This window comes from Armigeres subalbatus, chromosome 2, assembly GCF_024139115.2.
Source record: "Armigeres subalbatus isolate Guangzhou_Male chromosome 2, GZ_Asu_2, whole genome shotgun sequence".
Taxonomy (NCBI): domain Eukaryota; kingdom Metazoa; phylum Arthropoda; class Insecta; order Diptera; family Culicidae; genus Armigeres; species Armigeres subalbatus.
The window spans coordinates 292,833,303-292,856,532 of record NC_085140.1 but is presented as its reverse complement, the minus strand read 5'-3'; the positions used below and the strand labels follow the sequence as shown (position 1 = coordinate 292,856,532).

The 23,230-nt window shown below is 39.3% G+C and overlaps 2 protein-coding genes across 3 annotated transcripts in view; one reads left to right on the top strand and one right to left on the bottom strand.

Moving 5' to 3' along the window:
- LOC134212420 (uncharacterized) overlaps positions 1-23,230 on the top strand; it is a 243,672-nt gene that overhangs the window by 104,796 nt on the left and 115,646 nt on the right. The gene's annotated exons all lie outside the window — the stretch shown is intronic.
- Positions 1-23,230, bottom strand: part of LOC134212419 (platelet-derived growth factor receptor beta) — a 538,624-nt gene that overhangs the window by 481,730 nt on the left and 33,664 nt on the right. The window lies entirely within an intron of this gene.

Genomic DNA, 23,230 nt, shown 5'->3' with positions numbered 1-23,230 from the left:
ATATTATAAGGAAAATGTATGCATGTATGAGAATATATGAAATAGTCCAAGGGATACATCCTGCATAGCTACCAATTTTATTGCTGATATAACAACTATAAACAATAAATAGAATTAGAAAACACAATGACTGGGAAATCGTACCATTGGTATCTTGGTACCTGAAGGAATAAAATAGACCCCATCTGATTCTGGCCTCTACAGCACTCTATCCCTCCCTCATCTTGAATGGTGCTGGCGGATACAGCGCAGAAGATTGGGATAAACTCCCAATTAAGAACTTTTCTATGCTGACACTCTCCTTGGATGCAAATCTTACTGAGCTCTGTTCTCCATGTCAGGATCTACCAACAGCGTCTGTTCTCCATGTTAGGGCAGGGGACCGAACCAGCAGGGACTCAAGTAAAACTGCACCATGTCCACATGGCATTACATCCCACACTGGGACAGAGCCTCATGCTTAGTGTTCATTAGCACTTCACAGTTATTAACTGCAGGTTCTAAGCCGGTTACCATTTTGCATTTTGTATCATGAGACTAACACGATGATACTTTTATGCCCAGGAAAGTCAAAACCAATTTCAATCCGAAAATTGCCTGAATGACACGAGATCGCCCCTCAAGCGAGTCTTGTAGCCGCGCGTCTTACCGCACAGCAAGGAAGCAATGGTTCACTGGGGAAAATGTTCGAAATTTAGTACTTGATCTCATTTGTTAGGACCTGGCGCCTGCCACGTCGAAATCAATTCATGAAGGGAAGGGGAAGAAGGAGGTCAATCATTCGCCCTGCAAATTTGAAATTGGTTACGGAGGCAGAGGTCCGTCTTGGTTAGAGCTGCCAATGTGATTGATAGGAGAAACCAACTGATGGAATTTCTATTGGATGAAAACACTCTATAGTTCATTTCCAATTCTAGCAGATTACTATAATACTCAAGTTGAAGATATAAATAGATGTTTGGAAACGTATGGAAGTCCAGATTGCTATAACATGAAATATAGAAAGCAAAAAGTAGGAGTGTAACTCGGATTGAACCACAACCTCCTGCGTATGAGGCAGTAACGGCCATATTACCCATCCCACTTTCCACTGCGACGAAAAGGACTAGCGATTGGAAACTCGGTTCGTGGAATTGTAAATCTTTTCATCAGGAAGCACCGCATACTGTCTTGCTCCGGGACCGTGTATTCGCATCGTAGCGCTCAGGAGGTTTGTTGGAAGGATCAATGGTGCGAACGTTTAGAGGTAATCATACCATCTACCAGAGCTGCAGCACCGAGCTGGAGACGAGCTTTCCATGAGTGATGGGCGATATGCAAGGCGCGTGATCGGTGGTGGCCGATCAACGAGAGATGTGGTTGGGGATCAAAGGCCGGTTCTTCAACTTCAGCATAATCAACGTACAAGCCCACACTCAACACTGATGTGAAAGGACGCATTCTCGCAGCAGCTGGAACGTAGGCTGACCAGCGCCGAACGTCAAAATTATCAAGGAGGAGTTTACACGACTGGTTCAGCGCTCACGCGTGACAAACGAAAACGGCTTACATATGATTTCTCCTTCGAATAGGCACATTCGGCACATACTTCAACACAGCTTCCGTATCAGGTACCTGGAGATCACCTGCAGACAGAATCACCATCGACCACGTTCTGATTGATGAGACGGCATTATCCGACATTATGCGCGTGGGGACTTATCGTGCGCCCATCGACTCTGACCACTATCTGGTGAGTAAACTGCGCCTAAAACAATCCGTCATCAACAATGTTCGGTACCGACGATTCTGCGGTACGACCTGAAACATTGACAGCCTGAGTCGCCCTGCACGCGCAGCATCTCGAGGCACGTTGCCGAGAAGGTGACTTCGATGGGGCCCCTCTTGAGGACTGCTGGAAGTCAAAGCAGCCATTAACGACGCAGCGAGAACAATGTCGGATATATGGACGAAGTCGACAAGATTGGTTCGACGAAGAGTGCTGACATATTCTGGAGGAGAAGGACGCAGCGCGGGCGTCGCGCTGCAGCAAGGACCCGGCAGAACGTGGAACGTTGTGAGCGAAGCGAGACAACAGACCCGCCTTTTCAGCAGAAGAAACGCCGCCTGGGTAAAACGGAGTGCGAAATGGAACAGCTTGCCGTTCTTAGAAACACGCAAGTTCCATCATCCGCAAAACTTCGTCGCCAGGCCGAAATGTGAAGGGATGGGATGAGACATCTTGCGGACGTACGTGCGGTGACCGAAATGTAAAGCCTACGAGGAACATTTAGGCGCTGAGAGTACAGGATGAAAGTCAGCGGACGATGGAAGCCAGCCCCCACCTTAAGGGGTTAAGAATGCCATCAACAGCTAAATACCAATAAAGCGGCTGGTAAGGATGGTATCAGGCCTAAAGCTCCAAGATGACCTAGAAGCTAGCCACGCGACTACGAAATTGATGGCGAAATCTGGAAACTGAACAGCCACAGAGGTGGAAGGAAGGGGTTATATGCCCCATCTACAAGAAAGGTGACAAGCTGGAGTGTGAGAACTTTCGAGCAGTCCATTAAATCCGCCTGGTGATATCCCAGCATCTTCCGTCGTCTGTCACCATTAGCGGAGTTCGTGGATATTGCCGGCTTCGTCGACGGCCGCTCGACAACGGACCAGATCTTTGCACTTTCGATCTTCAAAAATGCCGTGAATACCAGGTCCCAATGCACCATCTGTTCTTGACTTCGGCAGCGACAGACCGCGTGGAACTTTGGAAAATTATGGACGAGAACGCTTCCCAGACAGTCAAAGCAACGGTGGATGTGCTGAAAACTGTGTGAAGATTTCGGGCGAACTAAGGGGACTAAGACAAGGTGATGAACCTTCATGTTCAACATTGCAGAAGGTGTCGGCGGAACCGGGTGCAATAGCGGGTACGATTTCCAGATCCAGTCAATTTATTTGTTTCGCGGATGACATGGACATTGTCAATGGTGCAAAAAATGGCAGAACTGTACGTCACCCGCCTGAAACGTGAAGCAAGAAAGATTGGTAGTGATGAATGCGTCAAAGACAAAGTACGATAGACGGGTACCTTCAAGGTGGTCGAGGAATTCGTCTACCTCGGATCCTTGCTAACGGCTGATAACAATGTTAGTAGTGAAATACGAAGGTGCATCATCTCTGGAAGTCGGGCCTACTACGGGTTCCAGAAAAGAACTCGATCAAAAAATATTCACCGCACCAAATGTCATGTACAGGACCCAATATGTCATTCTCGTCGTATGAATAAAGCGACAAAATTTAGTCTTCGTCCATTTTGACGAACACCTATTCGCTTTCTTTGCCACGTGCCTTCCACGACGATAGTCGCGCAACGAAAAATTATGACGATTTTCGTCGTCCCTTCACACATTGATTGCACGTCATTATAGACGGACCGGTTAAAACATAATAGCGTCTCAAATAAACAGTGGTAGAACTTTGGAAACATAAATGTATCGATAACATTCTGCGCTTTCATACGTTACTTCAAATTCATTCTAAAATTAGTAAAATCTCACCCATAACGCTGAAGAATAACGGTATGAAGTCTTCGTTCGATGTCAAAGAAGACGGTGTGTGACGAAGAATGAACCACGCGCTCGCCAACTTTACGGCGAACCAGTATCAGAAGGTAGCTCAGGAAGGTCGATGGGCAGAAATATTGCAAGAATTCGGACACAACCCTAGCAGAATGGTGTTTGCTTCGATCCGGCAGCGACTGCTTGGCGAATATCAATAAATATTATACCTTGTTTTCAAGGATTCAAAATTAAAAGATTATGAGTTCTTTTTAGTATAAAATTCTAGACAGGAAGCATTCTAGAATATGATTTTAATCTTGGAGAAAATTTGAAAATGAAATGCACAATACATAATATGCAGATGATTTCATGGTTTGGTTTGATCTTATAAAAAAATCAGTGATGTTATCAAATTAACAAAATATTGGACAAAGAGGTTCAGACTTTATATATCAAAGTTATTGTAAATAAAAAGGAAATCTCGAGCTGATATTGACGCCTGTAGACATTATTTTGAAGATTTAATGTATTAGTAAAACACTTGGAGACCAACTTGTAAAAATCTAACTTTAAAGTTCTTTACTCTTTACGTTTCTTGTATTCTTGATGTTGATTGTCGCTTTCTACATTTTTATGTTTTGTTAAAAGTTATTTGATTCATCAAAGTTCAATTAAAACGATTGTTGTCAATAGTTTAAGATATTCATTAAAGACAAAAATGTCAGATGGATTTAATAAATAACAAATAAATAAATAAATAAATAAATAAATAAATAATAAATAAGTGGATATATAAGTTACTGTAATGGTGGTATTTATAAATACAATCCTTCTACAATTGATTTAGTTTCAACGATTCAGACATTGTTGTGGCCAATTGGTAACTCATGCTGACTTTGACTCTGATCACCTTCCTGTGACGTTTGAAATTCCGTTCAATTTTTTATTGTGCTTTTCAAATTTATATTATGATGTTTCCTTTATGTTTCCAGAATAGTAGAAATTGTGGTATATACAAATTTGGAAGACAAAAATATATTTGGAAGACTTATTTTATTAATAGAAAAAATAATTAGACACACTAATTTTATTGATTGTATGATGCATTATCAGATGTCTACATAGGATTATTTCAATATAAATCGTCAGTTTGAATTTCTTTAACTTTCTTCAACTGTGAACAAGGCGACGAAGAAAAATAATTCAAAACCTTTAGAGTTTGAAAAGGAGCCCTAAATGATGGAAAGATTGAGCAGGTATTAAATAAAAACCTAAACATGTGCACTTTGGTATCCAATCATTTTAGATTAAGTGGTGGGTGGATTCAAAAAGATTCCCGAATTCAGGATCCATAACATATGAAGTTTGAAAAACTCAAACATTCAATGTGTTTAAAATCCTCTATTTGATTTAAACTAAATAATAATTTGGCACTGTATTGTGGATTTACTTGACAAATGGATTCGAAGGTCGGTTCACTTGCCTATTTCAAACGATCCCTTTTCCTGCAAGGTTTGCCAAACTCAATAAATGTTTGGTAGATTATTTTTTTGCTCTTGTCTATTAAACCGATGTAAAACATGGAAAAAAGAAAAGAAGTTCGAGGAAACAGCAAAACCATTGAGGCTTGTCAATTTTAACAGATTTTACTATGAAGACGTTGAAGGTGAAAACCGATTTAAAAGACCGTTCAAGGAGCGACTATTTCAGACAGTTCATCAAGGGAAATCCATACAATATTTAGTATTGTGGATTTTTTAGTTGTTAGATTATTACCAGTTTAATATTTTTTTCAGCACAGAATAAATAACTATATTTTTCAAATCGAAATATTTTTGTGATGCTTGAATCGTCTTATAAAGAATTATAAGTTTTCTATAGTATACAAAAATCTGGACTATTAGAATTGGATTAGATTATGAATAGTGGAATATAGATGAGTGAAGATAAATCCTCTGTCTCCAAACGAACTGTAAACGTGTCTCCAAACAGTATGACGTCACAGATTTCAATGGCAATGTAAGGGCTGTGACGTCATATGCGCGTACAGGTAAAAAACGACTCAGTCATGCTTTGCTCATCTATAGATTCTTCTACCTATCTATAGATTAGATTAGAATCAGAAATTTTAAATGGGTTATTCCTTTGGCAGAAATAGACGTCTCACTTGGAAAAGAGCAACCAAAATCATCGTCACGGAAACACTATCGCCCAATGCTAAATGCTGTCGTGGACACGGCAACCAGCGGTAGTGAGAAAAGGTCAAACACTAGCAAAATCTATGGGAAGCGCCATCGGTGGCTGATCGACCTACTAAAAATTGAATCCATCGTTAAGTAGAATGATGGAACATGTGAGAGTGAGACGTCTGTTTCTCTGCGCCTTTAGTATTTTACCTCTTATGCAGGGCTAGTTCATAACAAGGTATGGTAATAACAGAACTAGGTATTGATGATTTATCCTGCTCGGGTGGACACGTGTAAACTCAAAGACCTTAACTCCAGGGTTTTCTTGGATGACTTAAAACGATTTTTTTTGTATCTTTATTAAGAGAGCTTTCAATGGCTGATTCTCGAAAAACAGATTCTGTGAACGCATTCTATTTTTGCATTGCTGGAGCAGGTTGAATACAAAGAAAACTTTTTAGTCTCTACCACATCATTCATATTTTCAAAAATACTACGCACCAAAATACATCAGATCTCCCATGGGCAATATACTCAAATATAACTGCTCACTATCGCTTCTGGAAGAAATGCTCTGTATTGAGTATCCTTTGTAGTCCTAAACAATGTTGCTGAATACAACTTGGGTGAAGTACGAAAGATCTCAAGCTAAAGCAATATTTCAAAACAGACAAACAGACGTAACAGCGAACATTGTTCTGAAAATCCATCGCCCCACCATCTTGAGCATTTACGGGAACAAGTCGAAAGACATTGGCACCATAAGGCTGGGGCGAAATGTCAAACTCGAAGGATTGCGACGCTAGCGCCTGGTTGTGAAATGCGCAACCAATCAAAATTCATATTGTTGAAGTCATGGTTGATGGTAATTTATCTAGTGTTACGTCTGTTTGACTTGTTTCAACATGAAGGAAATTAAGCACACTAGCGCCGCCTATTTTTGAAGTTCCTAATTCTTTTTCCGTCCCAAATCAGTTTCACCAGATGAACTTTGCTAAAACGATAAACATATTTACAACGTGGAAATATCAGAATATCTCGATGTATCTAACATAATATTTGCTATCTTGAGCAAGGTATAAGGAAATCTGAACACCTGAGGAGGTACTCAGGTATGTGGGGATGTGGTATGTCATGTAACTCTTACCCGACCCTAAACCAAAACCCTTTCGCCAGTCCGCACGGCCAGCAATTAAGCAATACATCAGCTCCCATGCAACAGGCAGGAAGAATCAGTTAAGGATTACCATGCGAAAAATGGTTACACTTTTCTTTATTTTTTGTTGGTCAGACGCGGACATTTGCTCGGCGTCGTACTAAGTCGATTGGTATATACCTATGGCCTGAGGCACCTATAAAAGTTCGTTCTGGAGTAGAATGATGGCCTTTCGGTTCTGCTTTTGTACGATAAAGGCAAAAACATTACGAGACCAAGTATTCTATATGTATTTACTGTGGACCAGGAAGCAAACAAAACGAAAGAGCTTAAAGGTGGCGCTCATTCAATTTATATTTCCATTATGGATTCAAATTGTTGGTGGTGCAACTATTATCGAAGAAACAAACTCTCTTCACTTGACGATAAAATGCAAGTACGACCAATTTGCAGCTAGGAAGATTTGACCAAACGGATGAAACAATGCCAGTTGAAGAACTTGCTAAAGATAGCCGACTGTTGTTGGCATCTTTTGCCCTAGGGAATGTCACCGGAACACGGTGACCGAGAGATAACAGTTCTCGCTGAAGATTTGCAAACTGCCGCCTGCATCGTATTCTACTCTCGCAATCGATAAAAGCACTGATGGAAAAACACGCCATGCTAGCTGTCTTCTAATGAATTGATGGTCACTTTCAAATCGAGAGCAATAGCACTGCTTCCAATGACCTAATAAAGCTGTTATGACGAATAGAGGATCTTAGACTTTCGATGAAAAACTTGTAGCTGATGATTCCCCAACAAAATAACCTTTGCGTTGAGACACTTCTAAGAAAAAAAAAGAACCTACATTTCAATATTTACCAGAAAATCTGTGTGGAATGATTTTTTAGAAATGGACACTCATTTTAGGAATCAACTGATAAAGACAGAGAACTCACCATACCCAATTCCTAATGTTGAAGACGAAACGGAGCAGAATATTGATATTTCTGTATTATTGTAATTTGCAAGTTCGTTGACTATACAAGCTTACAAATATGGTACCACCTTGAGAGATTTTATATTCTTTGGAAGGAATCAAGCCATTTTAGTAAGTAATCTAAAAAACATTTCTCGGCTGAATAATCCTTAATGGATGAGTGACATAGCTTTTCTAGTAAATATCACCACACATCTCAACGACTACAGCAAGCTGCAAGGCAAGGATCGACATTCGAGTTCTTATTTACAACATCAAACTTAAAAAAATGAACACTTTGGCACAGTCAAATAGTTCATGGAAACTTGAGCACACCTCTGTTAACAGCTCATAGCAAGTTATATTCAAGTGAAATCAAAGTTCTTACAAAATTTTCAATCTGGATCGCTGATTTTCAAGAACACGTAATGAATTTTAATTTCTCAACACCGTTCATTATTGATAAAAAAAGCTCCAAATGAAATTATTGATCTCAACTGGACTCAACTCAATTTGAAAGAAGCATCACACATTTAACGCGAGTTCGTGACCATGTGATTGAAGAAAGTTTCCTTGCTGCACCACGTTGAGTGTTCTCTCTTTCAAGAGCATAAGCAATAACATTCTGAAACTGAATCCTGCTTGCAGCAATTACCGATTGTAAAATCAATATGCATTGTATAAAAGCTCCTCATTAAATTTCCAACAGAAAGACCTTTTTTATGAAAACAAATAAAATGATTTTGCGCTTAAATCATGTTTGTTCTTTTCTTGAGAATTTTTGGCCATTCTGGAAAAATGACAGAACATTGATTCTTTGAAAAAGTATAGGAGTTTTTTATCTCTTTATTTGGAAGGCTCATTTGTCGTGAATCTTTACTGAGCCGTAATCATGTTTTTCGATACAGTTTTTGAGTTCTCTATGTATGTGGTTTAAAAACCGTTTGGTCAATGTTAGGAAGGCACCACGATCAAACCACGAATCTTTGATTCTCCAAAACTAACATTGGTGTAAACAGAAGATAAAGAACCAAACGTTTTGTTGGTCCGTCAGCACTCTTGATTTTAAAATTTGGCTTTATAAACGTTGGTCAGCTCCGATTGAATATTGCTTAGGATGCTGAAACTTGTTCATCAAATTTGTAAGAATGTAGCTGTTAAGTGTCGAAAGTAGTTTGCTATTCAAAATAATTTGAGCTTTTGCATAATTCAAACACTAACAAAAAATTTCACGAACCTGGGTGTCACTTAGCCTAGCTTCGACGACAGACTAGTGGCTGTACATATCATGGTTATTGCTTCCAGAATCAGTGATATTATATGAATCAACTGAACAGCTAGTTGCGATTAATCAACATTATCACTGTGCAAGCTTCAATAACTCATTAAATATAACACTTTAAAAGAAAATTTTAAATTGGAATGCCCGCTCTTAAAACGTATGGAAGATGAATTTTCAACTTCCTATCCTTCATATTTGTGCATCCATTATAACAGAAACATATTTAACACCTGGTTGACATCAGAGATCCAAATTATTTAATTTACCGAATAGTCAGACTGATCTTGACAGCACCTGTAGTGGGTCGCCATTTCATTAATAGACGTATCAAACAAAAATTATTTCTTCGTTTGAAACCAAAGTTTTCGAAACCTTGGGAGTTTCTGTTGAAAACATATTTTGGGCAATTCTCTTTCATTGTTGCCTACCCTTTTTCAGTATAATGGACAGCAAAGAAATTTGTTGAAGGCAGTCTTCAAATTCTAACTCAAACAATTTCTTCGTAATTGGTGACTTCAATGCCAAACACCGTTCATGGAATAATGCTCAAAGCAATTGAACGCAACATTTTATTCGAAGATTGTTCTGCGGGATATTATACTTTTCAACCCAATGACCCAACTTGTTCATCACTCGAAATCCTTGGACAATTGATTTGGTTTTAACGGATTCAAGTCAGCTGTGTGGCCAAGCTCATGCGCATGCTCTGATCACCTTCCTGTGACATTTGAAATCTCACAAGAAGCCATTTATAATCAAATCATTCTACTTTGAATAATGAATTCATTGGTTTATATAAAATGTATATCGAAAGGAATTTTGATTTGATATCTCTCGATACCAAAAAAAGTAATATTGATAATTCTCTCGTATCTTTGACAAATTTGATGTTGATGCCAGAGGCATTGCAATTCCTAAATGTGAAATTAAATTCACTCCATTATTTATGACGACGATCTTCACTACTGATCCATCTTAAAATGTGAGGCGAAGAGACAATACCAAAGAACTTGCGATCCCGCTTAAGTTATTTGCGAAATTTCAAGACTTTGAGAATAATGTCTCGAAGTTGGATCCCAGTTCGAAACCATTTGGAAATCAACGAAAATTCTAAAAAACCTCAAAAGCAAATTCCAGCGCTTAAAGAGGGAGAAAAAATTTATTAACAAATGGCGAAAAAGCTCAAAACTTGTTCAGCAGTTTAGAGTTAGTACAATTTTAGTCTAGGTCTCACTAGTCAATTGAGGATCAGGTTACATGGAGCTTCGAAGACATTCTCAATCAAAGAAGTTTTTGACCCTTCGTTAGGAACTAATTTGGATGAAATGAGATCTGAAGAGTATTGACTTTGGCGGGTTTTGTTCTATATGAGTTTTTTATGTTCGACTATGCTCAAATTTGGCCTAAACATTCTTTATATATCAAAGAACATTGTATTGATTCCATAAAATTGGTCGACAACCCCTGCCAATAATAGAACAAAACCTCCAAAGCCGTTTTCCCTACTAGAAAATTTAAAACAATGAAGCACCAGGTGATGATGAGTTTCTACAAACACCCGATTCTGTTTTACACATTTTTTTTACACGGCCGTTAAAACAAATCTCATACAAAATTTTGCAAAGTTGCTCATTTTCCATGATTCGTCGATAAATCTAAAACTTTTTACGTTTTCAAATTTTGAACTAAAACTTTTTACACGACGACATCCCCTGTAAAAAAAGAATCAGTGTACTTATCAAAACCTTCAGAGCTCTTTATCCTTTCTAGTTAATTTATTTAACAAATGTTTTCAATTGTACTTTGTGAAAATGAAAAACAAAGTTGTTCAACGACGGACAAAATCAGCTGAGGCTTTAGTTATCCTTAATCAGTTTGCTTTCTAATAAGCAAACTGTTTGAAAATCATTACAAATAGAATGATGGTTCATAATGTACAATTTATTTTGCTGATGAGCAATTTGGTTTTCGCCATGGGCATTCAACCATTCATCAGTTATTACGAGTTACGAATTTAATTCGGTTCAACAAATCTGAAGGATTTCGACTGGAGTTGCTCTTCTTGATATAGAGCATTTGACAGTGTTTGGTATAAATTTGTTAAAATTCATCAATTTTAATTTTCCTCTGTACATTATTAAACTGAGTTCAAAATTATTTATCAGATCGCTCTGCGGTGACTATAAATTGAAATTGTGAATTTTAAAACTAATGTTTGCTGAGCATATACATATTGTATACATTTCAATTCGACTTACCTGATTTCATCAGGGCAGAAACCTTCTTGTCATTTATTAGATTAACAAACATTTGGATATATTCTCACACTTGCAAAATGGAAAATTTCCCGAATGCTTCCAAAACTCCTTATAATTTTACATAAGCCGAGCTTCTTAATTGAAACCTTCTAGCAGACATATTGTCACTATGAATGGGTTCCAATTAATTTGTCTAGCAAGCTAAATATTTAGTTCTGTTGGATCAAGAATTAACTTTTAAAAGTCACATTGAAGGCATTCAAAGCGAAATGTAACAAATATGTTAAGTGAGCCACTTATAACAGAAAATCAAAACTTTGCCTTGACGACAAACTTTGATTTACAAACTTAAGACAAGCCAATGTTGTGTCTGTTGAATGCTGCTACGTGCCCGCACTGAGAATGAAAGAGCGGACCGAAGTGTTTCGAGCTGCGCTGAGACGACCTTTAACAAGACCATCAAGAGAAGCAAATAAGCGTGTTTCGACAACCTATGCGATTGCCAGCACACAGATCGAGGGTGACGTTTACAGGATAGTGATGGCCAGAAAAGGCCCCTTCACCCCCGAACGGTTGCTGGATAGTTTGGCGAGGATTATCGAGGTCCGTCCACAAGTCCTGGCCTCCTGCACGCAAGGCAGTAAGGTGCAACGAGATGGTAGCTCCGCTGATGAACGAAGAGTTACTCGCGGTGGCCAAATCCCTGGTAACGAACAAAGCTCCAGGGTCTGATGGAGTTCCGAATAGCGCTCTCAAGGCAGCAATCATAGCAAACTCGAATATGTTCAGGCTAGCTGACAGAGATGCCTTGATGAGTGTAGATTTGAAAGATGGAAATGGCAGAAACTGGTGTTGCCGAAGTCAGGTACATCCGGGCGACCCATTGACGTATAGATCAATCTATCTTATAGACACGACGACGGGCAGTTGCAGAGAGTCATCTGGTGTCAAGCAATCAGTTTGGTTTTCGCGTGCCACGTTGACGCTATTAATCGATGGAAAACCAGATGCAAAAAGAAACAATTTAAGCTAAATTAGTTGGTCTTTGGCTGTGAAGACTATTTTGGCTTATAACGCTTTACCCACCTCGCATGAAGAACCATTCAACAGCGAGGTCGGATCCATCGCGCTCTCGTTACACCGGCTTGGCCTGGCGTTACGGTGGGCCTGTACCAGAATGGAAGGCTTCAGAACCGTGACTATTTGATCGATACCGGTCAGTCGATCATGGCAGTCTAGAAGAAATCAATCACTCAGCGGGACTAACAATCAGCAAACATGCATTTTTCTCGGCATAACTGCCTAAACTATTCTCATGAATTAGGTCGTAAATTTAGTTTCGTTTTACCCTTCCTTCGGGAGTGTCTATAATTTCGCTTTGTATTCTTAGCGCATACACGCATTAATCTATCGATAAATCTCTGAATTATGAAATAAAATGTATCGTATTTGGAACAAATTCACTTTAATACTGAAAATATAATTATAACAAATGATGATATGGAAATAATGTCCTGATTTGTTTAAAAGAAACATTTGTTTTAATTGAGGAACATATAAAATAGAAAGTGTACCAAACAATCTTGCATGAAAAGCAATAAAATTTAAAGGATTTCAAAATTTCTTCTGCAGGCTAGATATATAATGTAACTATGTTTTGGGACACTAACAGACCACTTATAAATAGATGATGTGCGTAAATGTGCAAATTCTGAATTTTGGTTTATAAATCTACTCATTTTAAGGTATTAAACATGATTAATTTTACAAAATTGGGCATTATAAAGGCAAAATATATTTATTTTAACACTACCTATTGAGTTTCGTTCAGTTTGACTGATTTAGTTCTGGATTAATTAATATCAGGGGCTCTGTAATTTAAAATAGTATAGCTTCCAGCTTACGAAGACGAAGGTGGTTATCGTCAACAACCGTAAGTCGGTTCAACATGCAATGATTCATGCGGGTGAAGTTGCGCATCAGAGCGGAGTTTGAAGCTCGTTGGGGTCGTAATAGACGACAAGCTAACGTTCGGCAGCCATGTCGACTATGCGTGCAAGAGGGCTTCGACTGCTGTTGCGGCATTATCGAGAAGGATTTCTAACAGTTCCAAGGCCAGTAGACGTATGCTACCTGCAGACGTTTAGTTATATTCTTGGGTACGGTGGCCCGTCCTGGGCGAAGACTCTGGGTTAACCAGTTACTTCAGAAGCTGAAGACACTACGCTTTGGCTGAGTGATATCTGCCCCGCACGATATCACACGATGCATGCAGATAGCGAGCATGATGCCAGTCAGGCTGTCATCCGGGAAGACGAGGGTTTTGCGAGCTACGTGGTACCAGAGGAACCAGCGACGCATCAGGGTGACTTTGCCAGATGGCAGCATGACTGGGATAACTCTTCTAAAGGTAGCCATAATACCTAACATTTCGAGCTGTGGGAGGTTCACTTCTTGATACTTCCATCTTCCCAGCATTCAAGTCAGCCTCATGTGGCATGCCAGAGGTGTCAGGGGAGTGGCAGGGTGTACAAGTGAGCACACAAATAAGTCTCAAATTTTGTGCTAGAGCGTGAATCAGTGGCATGGCCAATAAGCGCCTAAAAAATGTGAATGCTGAAGCTCTGATGATGAACCAGGCTGATTTCCCACCTGGCCGAAAGCTACCTGCGTTTGAAGCAAATGTGGATGAAAGGCGTTTCGAATAAAACAAGATACGATCTTCGATTTTCACGAGTTTTCGCGGTGGTTGGAGGATGAAATGGAAAACCACTGGCAAGCATGAATCCAGTTTTTCTCAACAAGAAAGATCGCAGGGATGCTTGTTCTCCAGATCCAGACCACCTGTTCTGAATGTCAACACTCGTACAGTTGAACATCGAGGAAAATGTCTTTGCAATTCTAATGATCTATCTGAGCTTAGTCAAATATGAGCAATTTCCAAACTATCCATCGATCAACGTCGTTCCGCTGCAAGATCCTGTAACGTGTGTTATATATGTTTGAAGCAAGACCATTCCGTCAGAATTGTCGATCTAATAGAACTATTTCAGTATGTAATCAGAATCACCATTCAGTTACACTCGGATGCAATAAGGAAGGAACCTTTTCGCAAGTTCGAGAAGAAACGTGCTGAGGATGTATGTCGTATCAACAGTAAAAATGTAACCACTATCCTCCGTTTGTAAAGTAGAATTTACCAAGAGGGATGGAATGTTTCGCCCTGTTTGACGAAGGATCTTCTTTCAGTAGTTGATTCGACTTGCAGAACAAATGGAGCTGAACGCCAGTGTCTCCGTAACCTACCGCTGGACAAATGGATTTCACACAAGGATTCTGAATCAATGATGCTGTCTTTTCAAATTTCTGGCCTTCCGAACAAGAAGTGGCACGAACTGAAAAATGTGGCACCATCAATAATATGAATCTTCCTCGTGTGATCCTTGACATCGACAAAATTAAAAGATTGTACCCGCTTCTTGACGAGGAGAAACTGGAGATAATTCAAAATGTAACTCAAAATTTTGTTGGATCGAATAACGCTGGCCTTACGTTCCATTAAAACGGTGCAAATTCAATAAGAGGTCTACAGCTAACGCGGTGCCATCTTGGTTGGACAATCCACGAGAAATAGAACCTGAGAGTAGAAATATCTGATTTCACTTTCCTTTGCTCAAGTGATCAAGATTTGGAACCCTGAAATGATAAGATTGTACAAATTAGAGATTTGCATCCGTCATCAAGGCCAAAAATATGAAGAAGATGAAAGAGCTCTGAACATTATGAATCGTACCTGAAACGATGTAAGGATCTTTGAGGTTGAACAAATATACCGATAACTTCGCATTTCCTGATAGCAAACCGCAGCACTGCGCTATAATGATAAGAAGAATATGGATGCAGATCCAAAGTTCGCTGCAATTTATGAGAAAATTGAGGTTATATTCAAAAGGCTATGGACGACTGAATCGAGGAATTGAATGAAACATCTAACACCTGGATATTTGCCGCATTTCATTGTAACAACTGCAAAACAATTCCGTCAGTGATGGATGCTAAAGCAAAGTCTCACGGTTTCTCGTTAAATGATCTGCTGAAAGGATGATTTCGTTCCACCGTTGATAGCAGTACTGATGAGAGGAAGACAAAAAGAAAAGCTTTCATGGCAATATCAAAATGTTTCACCGAGTTCGTATCAGAGATCAAGATCAAAATTCTCAAAGGTTTTTCTGGCGTGGCATGAATCGTACAAATCCCCGAAGTCTACGTAATGATGGCTATGATAATCGGTGCAGTATCATCCCTTCTATTGCACAATTCATAAAGAATTTCAACAAAGTGAACTTGAAGATCGTCTCCTGGAGTACGTCCAATTGTCAAACAACATTACGTCGATGATTATTTTGATTCAACTGACACAGAAGAACAAGCAATTGTTTTAGTGAAGAATGATTGCGCATAGAACGGCGGATTCAAGCTCGTCAAATTTGTATCCAATTCAAGCTGTATTGAATTCTATCGATCTTTCTTTGAGAGCTGACTCTGTAAAGATGTCCGTGTTCTCGTCATGGAACCTTACTGATGAATTGGTTTTCCTTTAAATTTCCCAAAGCTTGACAACGGTATCCGATCTGGAACAGACATTCCACTAATCGGCAGTTATTGCAGTTTATGATGGGTATTTTCGATCCCTAAACATCTATGTCCTATCACAACCATTTAAATATTGTTTCAGATTTTGGCGTCTACAAATTGATTGGGACGATAGACTACCGATGGGTTGATTGCGAAATGGAATGAATGGCTAAACAAACAGCAACGCTAAGGAAGTTAGAATACCAAGATATTATTTCCAAATATTTCGTCGTTTAAAAGTATACACCGAGGAAAATATCCGCATAAATGTTATGTGTGAAACTACATATTTTTTGCAATTAGCTTCTACATAATATATATGTTAAGACATAAAAGTTAGGGTTTCGGACAAATGAAACCTATGTCGTCATGTCAAATAAAAATCATATATGAGGCTTGTAACATTCATTTGCCGAAGCAAAATAAAATTTATTTTGAATAATGAATATAATAATGAATATTGCATTATTGTTGTTTAGTAAAATAATGTTTATATTTTAATATATTTAATAGAAATTTCAAAGATATTTATCATTTTATTTTGAAAAAACTGGGGCTAGACAAAGTTGATAGAGAACCAGAAAGAGAGACCAACGGTGTCCATATATTCTGTCGATACCAGTCTTCCGATGCGTGCTTCGATGTGCGATGTATCATTTCGTACTCGCGTCTACGAGCTCCGCGAATCCATGAATGGAAAACTCAGGATTTCGGTTTATCCTCCGTTAAAATATAATCACTTGGAGAAGGTTTTTTCTCCATGTTCCCGAAGTGTTTGAATGGTCGTCCCAGACCTGATCTTTCGGATCTACATGTTTTTTCTCTTTTGACATGGGGCTAAATTTGGTTAATTCCTGGACAGAAGCTTAATTACTGGATAAGTTCTGCGAATGCATAGCCTGAAACCTCATGGTCACACGCCGCTTTTGCTTTCCATGGTGCTTTTCCCTCCACAGCCCTTGCTATTTTGCGGTTCTGTCTTTAAATTCGACCCAATGTTTACATCCGAGCACATATTATCCGGATCTGCAATTACTATGAAACATGATGAAATCAAAGAGAGCATAAAATTTCAAACAAAACTTACCAGAAGCACAATTTGCTGCTTGAGCAATGGTTTGCTACCGAGGTGTTCACTTCTGGCTCAGTTCGCGACACAAATCTCTCGAACCTTTTGTGGAAAGGAATATTAATTTTCGACTATCGATTCAATTAATATTGTTTATGTGTCGAACAAGAACATATTTCACTCATATAGAGGTTATAAACTACCCTTTGATTAATGTAATTACTCAAATAAAATTAAGTTTAGTACCTTATGAAATATCTGGTAAGAACCAAATAAACTTTACATTTAATTTTTATTAGTGTAGAGCTTCATGCTTTTTCGGATGCAACGATGCTCTTTACCGCGTAATTTACTTGGTACCGATGTTCGGATAAATCGCACGTTGCATTGGTTCTGGCAAAGTCACTGTAGCTCCTTGAAGTCAAACTGTTCCAAGACTTAAATTCCAAGGATGTGTGCTGTCCAGTCATGAAAGTAATACAGACTGAGCTAGAAATCAAGTTCTTCAACTTACTTTTGGACGGATTCTAAATATGTTTAGCTTGCTTTGTGAAGAAGAAACTTGCAGCCTATGTGGGATCACGAGTTCCAAAATTAAAGAAAATGGACATAACACTAGAATGTGAACTGGGTTCACCAAATTTGACATTGCAGATCTCGACAAAATCGTCCTAAATTTGCAAACATTCAGTGTGGTTGCATGGTCCGAATTTTTGCCAACATTCGAGTGAATGAAAACAGGAATGTGTTACTTTGTCGTCAGACGAAACTGTAAATTTTTGTTGTGTACATAGCAGCTGATGAAGAATCGGTCTTCCATCAAGTACATGAGCACGAAAAATCTACTATAAACTTACCGATATTGACGATTCTCAGCTACCGTTTAATAGATCAACCGCTTATTATTTGAAATGAGAAAAATCCTATCACTTTCAAAACACGAAAAACCAAAAGTTTATCAATGCGCATATGGACGAAGCAAAAAAACATGTGGTATAAACAAGTTAAATTGAATCCTTTTCCGATGAAGTTAGCAGCCTGAGAACAACGTTTGTGAAAAAATCAACTCTTATGCATATTCTCCTTTTGATGTGATGGAATTATCAGGATGAGAGGACGTATTCAAATAAGACAAACACCGCTTTCTTAACAATCCCGTCATATTCCCGATAATCATAATTTTACTATTTGTTGATTGAAACGTTTAAAAGCAAATGCTCATCAGGATTGAAACAATTATAAATAATTTGATGCTCATCGTCGTATCTTAAAGATTCGTTCAAAGTCAAAAAATTGAAATTCTATTAAATGACGAGAAGTGACCGAATATAGACTAATGGGATTTTATATCAGACGAACAATTCTTTTGTTTTCCTTTCACACACACTGGGATTGATTATTTCGGTCCATTGGAAAGATTGGACGTATTGAGAAACGTTGGTCGTTTATTCCTTGTGACCAGTCGAGCAGTACATTTGAAGTGGTTCATCTTTGGATACAGATTATTATAATGGCGCATGGTTCGCGGCGTTCCTCAAAATTCTTACTGATAACAAAACTTACGGGTGCAAATCAGAGGTTGAAGAAATTGACAAAGAACTCGACCAGGCAAATTGAAGAAACTCGCAGGTGTAGGTGAATATTCTTACCAGGATCGCCATTTCGAGGATATTAGAAGTTAGTTTAGTTGACAGGTCAGCGCTATGTTAGAGGAAAGGCATCCTACGGTTTAGTTCTTCGTACACCTTAAGTGAATTATGAATATCATAATCAAACCTTTTATCAAATATTATCAAGATCCTGAACCAATATCTCCAACATGTTTACTTGGAAGAAATACCACATGCAGTATGATCACGATTTCGATAAAGCAATTTGGATTGTGAAAGCAGCTTATAAGCATGCGCAAATACTGATCGTTCTGGCGAAATGGGTGTCGACTTTTATTGATCCAATCTCAATGGATAGAAGGGGTAGCAAAATTATGGGACCAGATGGAAAAGGCAGAACTGGCGACGATACGAACAATATGTATCCAGATAACTTCAGTAATACTGTTACAAGCTAGTTTTTTCATTACCTTAACAACCATTGTAGAGAGCAGATCAATAAATAATTGATTAAATTTTCACACCTATAAAAGTCGGTTTCAGTTTAAAAAGAAAAGAAGAAATTTTCATCCTGAGTGCCCGACCGACTGAAGTAACAACGTGATCAACACGCGTCGATCTCCGCGCTAAACGATGGCGGCTACAAGAGGTAGACTAGCCCAGACTACCGCAGCAACGTGATGGCACCCAACGGAAGAGCAGCTAGGCGCAACATCTCTGGCTGGAGATATTCGATCCGCCATTGGACCGCAACCTGCATTGCGCCCGGTGGCTCGGATCAGAGAAACGACTGGTATGACGGCGCATGTGAGCAGTTAGTTGAGGAGAAGACAGCATGGGCGAGATTGCTGCACCACGAGGGCGAACGAGGCACGATACAAACGGGCGGAACAGACAAAACTCGATTTTCGGAGAAAAAGCGCCAGCAGGAAGATCGAGACCGTGAAGAGACAGAGGAATGTACCGCGTTAATAACGCACGAAAGTTCTATGAGAGTTGAACCATCGGGGCCGTGTCACAGCCCGATATGTGAGGACATAAACGAGCCTCTTACTAACGGCAGGTGATCAGAGGTGGCGGCAGTACGAAGAGCACATGAATGGTGATAGGCAGACAACGGTGGCGGTATGGTAATGAACCTGGGAGCCGCAGGACATCGACGGCTCTGATCCGAAATCAGGAGGAGATCCAACGGCTGAAAACAAAAAGCCCTTGGAGTTGACCAACTACCAGGAGAGCTGTTTAACAGGGTGGTGAAGCACTGGAGCGCTGCACTGGTGATTACCAAGGTTTGGGAGAATGAGGTTCTGCCGCAGGATGGAAATGTTGTCCCATCTACAAGGGCGATAAGCTGGATTGTAAACTACCGCGCAATCACTTGCAACGCCGCCTACAAGAATTCACTCTCTCCAAATTTTATGCCGCCGACTAACACCAATTGCAAGAGAGTTCGTGGGGAGCATTGACTAGGCGGGTTATGAAGTCAGTAACAAAAGGGTTAATGGCTGCGATGACTGTATTCCAGCAGTCTTCAAGGGAGGGACCCCATCGAACTCGCCGCCGCACCGCCGTGGCAAACCCTCAAGATGCTCCGCGCCATCAATTTGGGCCATCAGGTTGCTTCCAGTCGGTCTAGATCCTACCGCGGCGGTCCTCATTTTTGAACATTGTTGATGACGGATGATTTTTGGGCGCAGTTTAACCATCGCAGATAGTGATCAGAGTCGATGTTGGCGCCACAATATGCCGCTCCTGACGTCGATAATGTCGGAGAAGTGCCGTCCATCAATCAGAACGTGGTCAATTTGTGATTCTGTATCTGCAGTGGTGATCTTCAGGTGTACCGACACGGGAGGCTGTGTTGGAAGCGGTGCTGCCCAGATGACGCTTATGCTTAGAGGCAGCGAAATCGAATTAGATGTTATAGGCCGTTTTCGTTTGTCAACCAGTGAGCGCTGAACTTTCCAACGTCGGTCCTAAACTCCTCCCCTCTTAAACATGCTGGGCGTTTCAGTTCTACCTATGATGATTTAAAACGTCGTGGCTTGAGCAGCGTATCATGCTCACATTCCAGCTGCGCATAAGATATCCTTATCATGTCAGTGACTTCGGAGTATAAGGCTATGGACGTTGATTATGCTGAAGTTGAAGAAGAACCGACCTTTGATCCCTCAACTTGCACATTCTTGAGATCGTATGAATTCTGTGCTAAAATACCTGATGACATTTAAGAATTTTCCACGTATCGAAACTTTTAAATAAAGGGACCTACTAGGAGCTATGTAAGGATATAACTGAATGCATATTGAAGCAGACACTGAAAAAAGGCTTTCTTGTAGTTGTAGATCTGAAGTCCAGAACTCAAGGACAGTTTGGATGATCTTTTGCCCTTTGGGAGCTGTAATGTGGATATAACTGAATGTATGTTGGAAAACTTTCAGGACCAAACAAAAAAGCTTCTTTATGGCACCAGCAGATTTACAATTAGAACTCAACGATAGTTTGGATGACCCAGTATTAGGGTGGCTCAAGGTCAACTAGGAAAAACTTTTTGTTTTTGATGAGCCGCCCTTGCATTCAGATTTATTTGATGCAAATACTCTGAACATAATTTCAATGGAAATCGGTCAACGTTTGGGCATATTCTAAAGCAAATCTGCAGTCATATACACTTCATCTATAGAAAAAATCAAAACAGTGAATCTGAGTTGGTTTATTTACGACCGAACTACGATACTCATTCAATTCTGTGAAGAATTTAATACGGAATAATATGCAGAAACCTGAAGATTCAGGACTTGCCCAGCTAAATTAGTAGCATTTTCCTGTGAAGTGGGGTTTGATCATGTTTCGTTTCTTTTACCCTTGAAAAGAAATAAATTAAACAACACTTGAGTAAAATGCTAATATCTTTTGCCTAATAAACTCTAATCTTCTCTTGGTTTCCAGCATAACATTCGGCATTTAATTATACAAGAACTGAATGAGGTATCATAATTCTTGATAACAATATTCATGCCCGTCAACTGCAAATCACTGTTTTTGGAATCTTCAGTTTACATTTTCCATATAAACATTCTTGAGTTTAGTACCGCATAAACAATATACCCCATAGACTCAAAAGGGGAGTTAAAAGGTTTCACTCAGGACAGCTTACGCTGCAACTCTGCTTAGCATGCTTTGGTTGAGGACATTTCTGACACGGTTGTACCATAAGGGCCAATGTCATCAAGCATAAACAAATGCCTTCTCCTGCAAGTCCCTCTTGCTAGGATGCTACCAGTTAACATATACTTGGAACTTCGATGGCGCCTTCCTTATATCTTTCGAAACGAAGTGGAAAATACCGCCAGATGAAGTCTCTAATCTTACCAAGAAATCAACAGAAAAGAAGTCAATGTTTACGTTTGCAGAGCTTTCGCCCTACTGAAACTGTAATGTCAGATTTATCATGTAAATCTTCAAGTATTCAAGCTCTGATCAAATTCATTATTAACATATTGTTTTGAATATTTAATGGCATAGCATAAAGGTGATTGCACAAATCTTCTACAATGCTCGATAGGCAATCTTTAATAAATGAAAGCCATAAAAATGATGCCTATAATGTGCTACTTCAAATGAAAATCGTAAGCTGTATTTTGGCAACGGAATACTACAAATATTATCCGAAAAAAGTATTTTACGTTAAATTGACGGCCACCATACTTATCAAAATTTAGCAATTCAATATGGACTCTTTAAATAGTGTGAATATAAATTCATATAATGTATAACACAAATCCAAGTCAAAATTGGAAAATCACTTTATTGGGCAACAAGAAAAACTCTACCACAACCTGACACCATTTTCAAGTCGCAACTTCTTTGTAATCCCGAGTCAAAGTCATTTTACCACGCAAATTTTATTACGTTGAACACCAAAATCTCGCATGATCCACTCTTTTCAATGGCTGTAATAAATATCTCTCTACAAGTCAATGTAATTATCCTTCTTTCTTTGATTCATTTGCAATCAGACTAACATTACATCCAGGCCAGCATTATCCCATTACCCTACCACGTAATCGCGAGCAGTTTAGTACGCACTGTTGTGCTTGCTTAGTTGTAGGCAGTTCTAGGAAGGATTCGCTCTTGAACTAAACGTGTTTGGCTTGCCATGTCCTCCTGAAAAGCATCTCAGAAGAACTTCGAGCACATTCATATTAAGTCGCAGATGCTTACGACTTTGGGAGCTGGCACATGACAAAGGACGATTGCTAACCAAGAGCAGAAATGCTCTCCAACATTGAGCGGGACATCCAGTCAATGCCTAAACAACAATGCACGTACGCCACGGAAACCAAGAACAAAGCTCTCAGTATTTTTGGACACGTCCTTTGAACGACTTGGAAGTGGAGATTATACAATAAAAGCCAGAAATCAGCCATTTTATTAAACCATTAACTTTTTCCAACCATATTTTTCAAGAGCACGAGATGAAAGAACTTCACTAACGCGTATGCGGCTGCAAATAATGTAAAAATCGTTT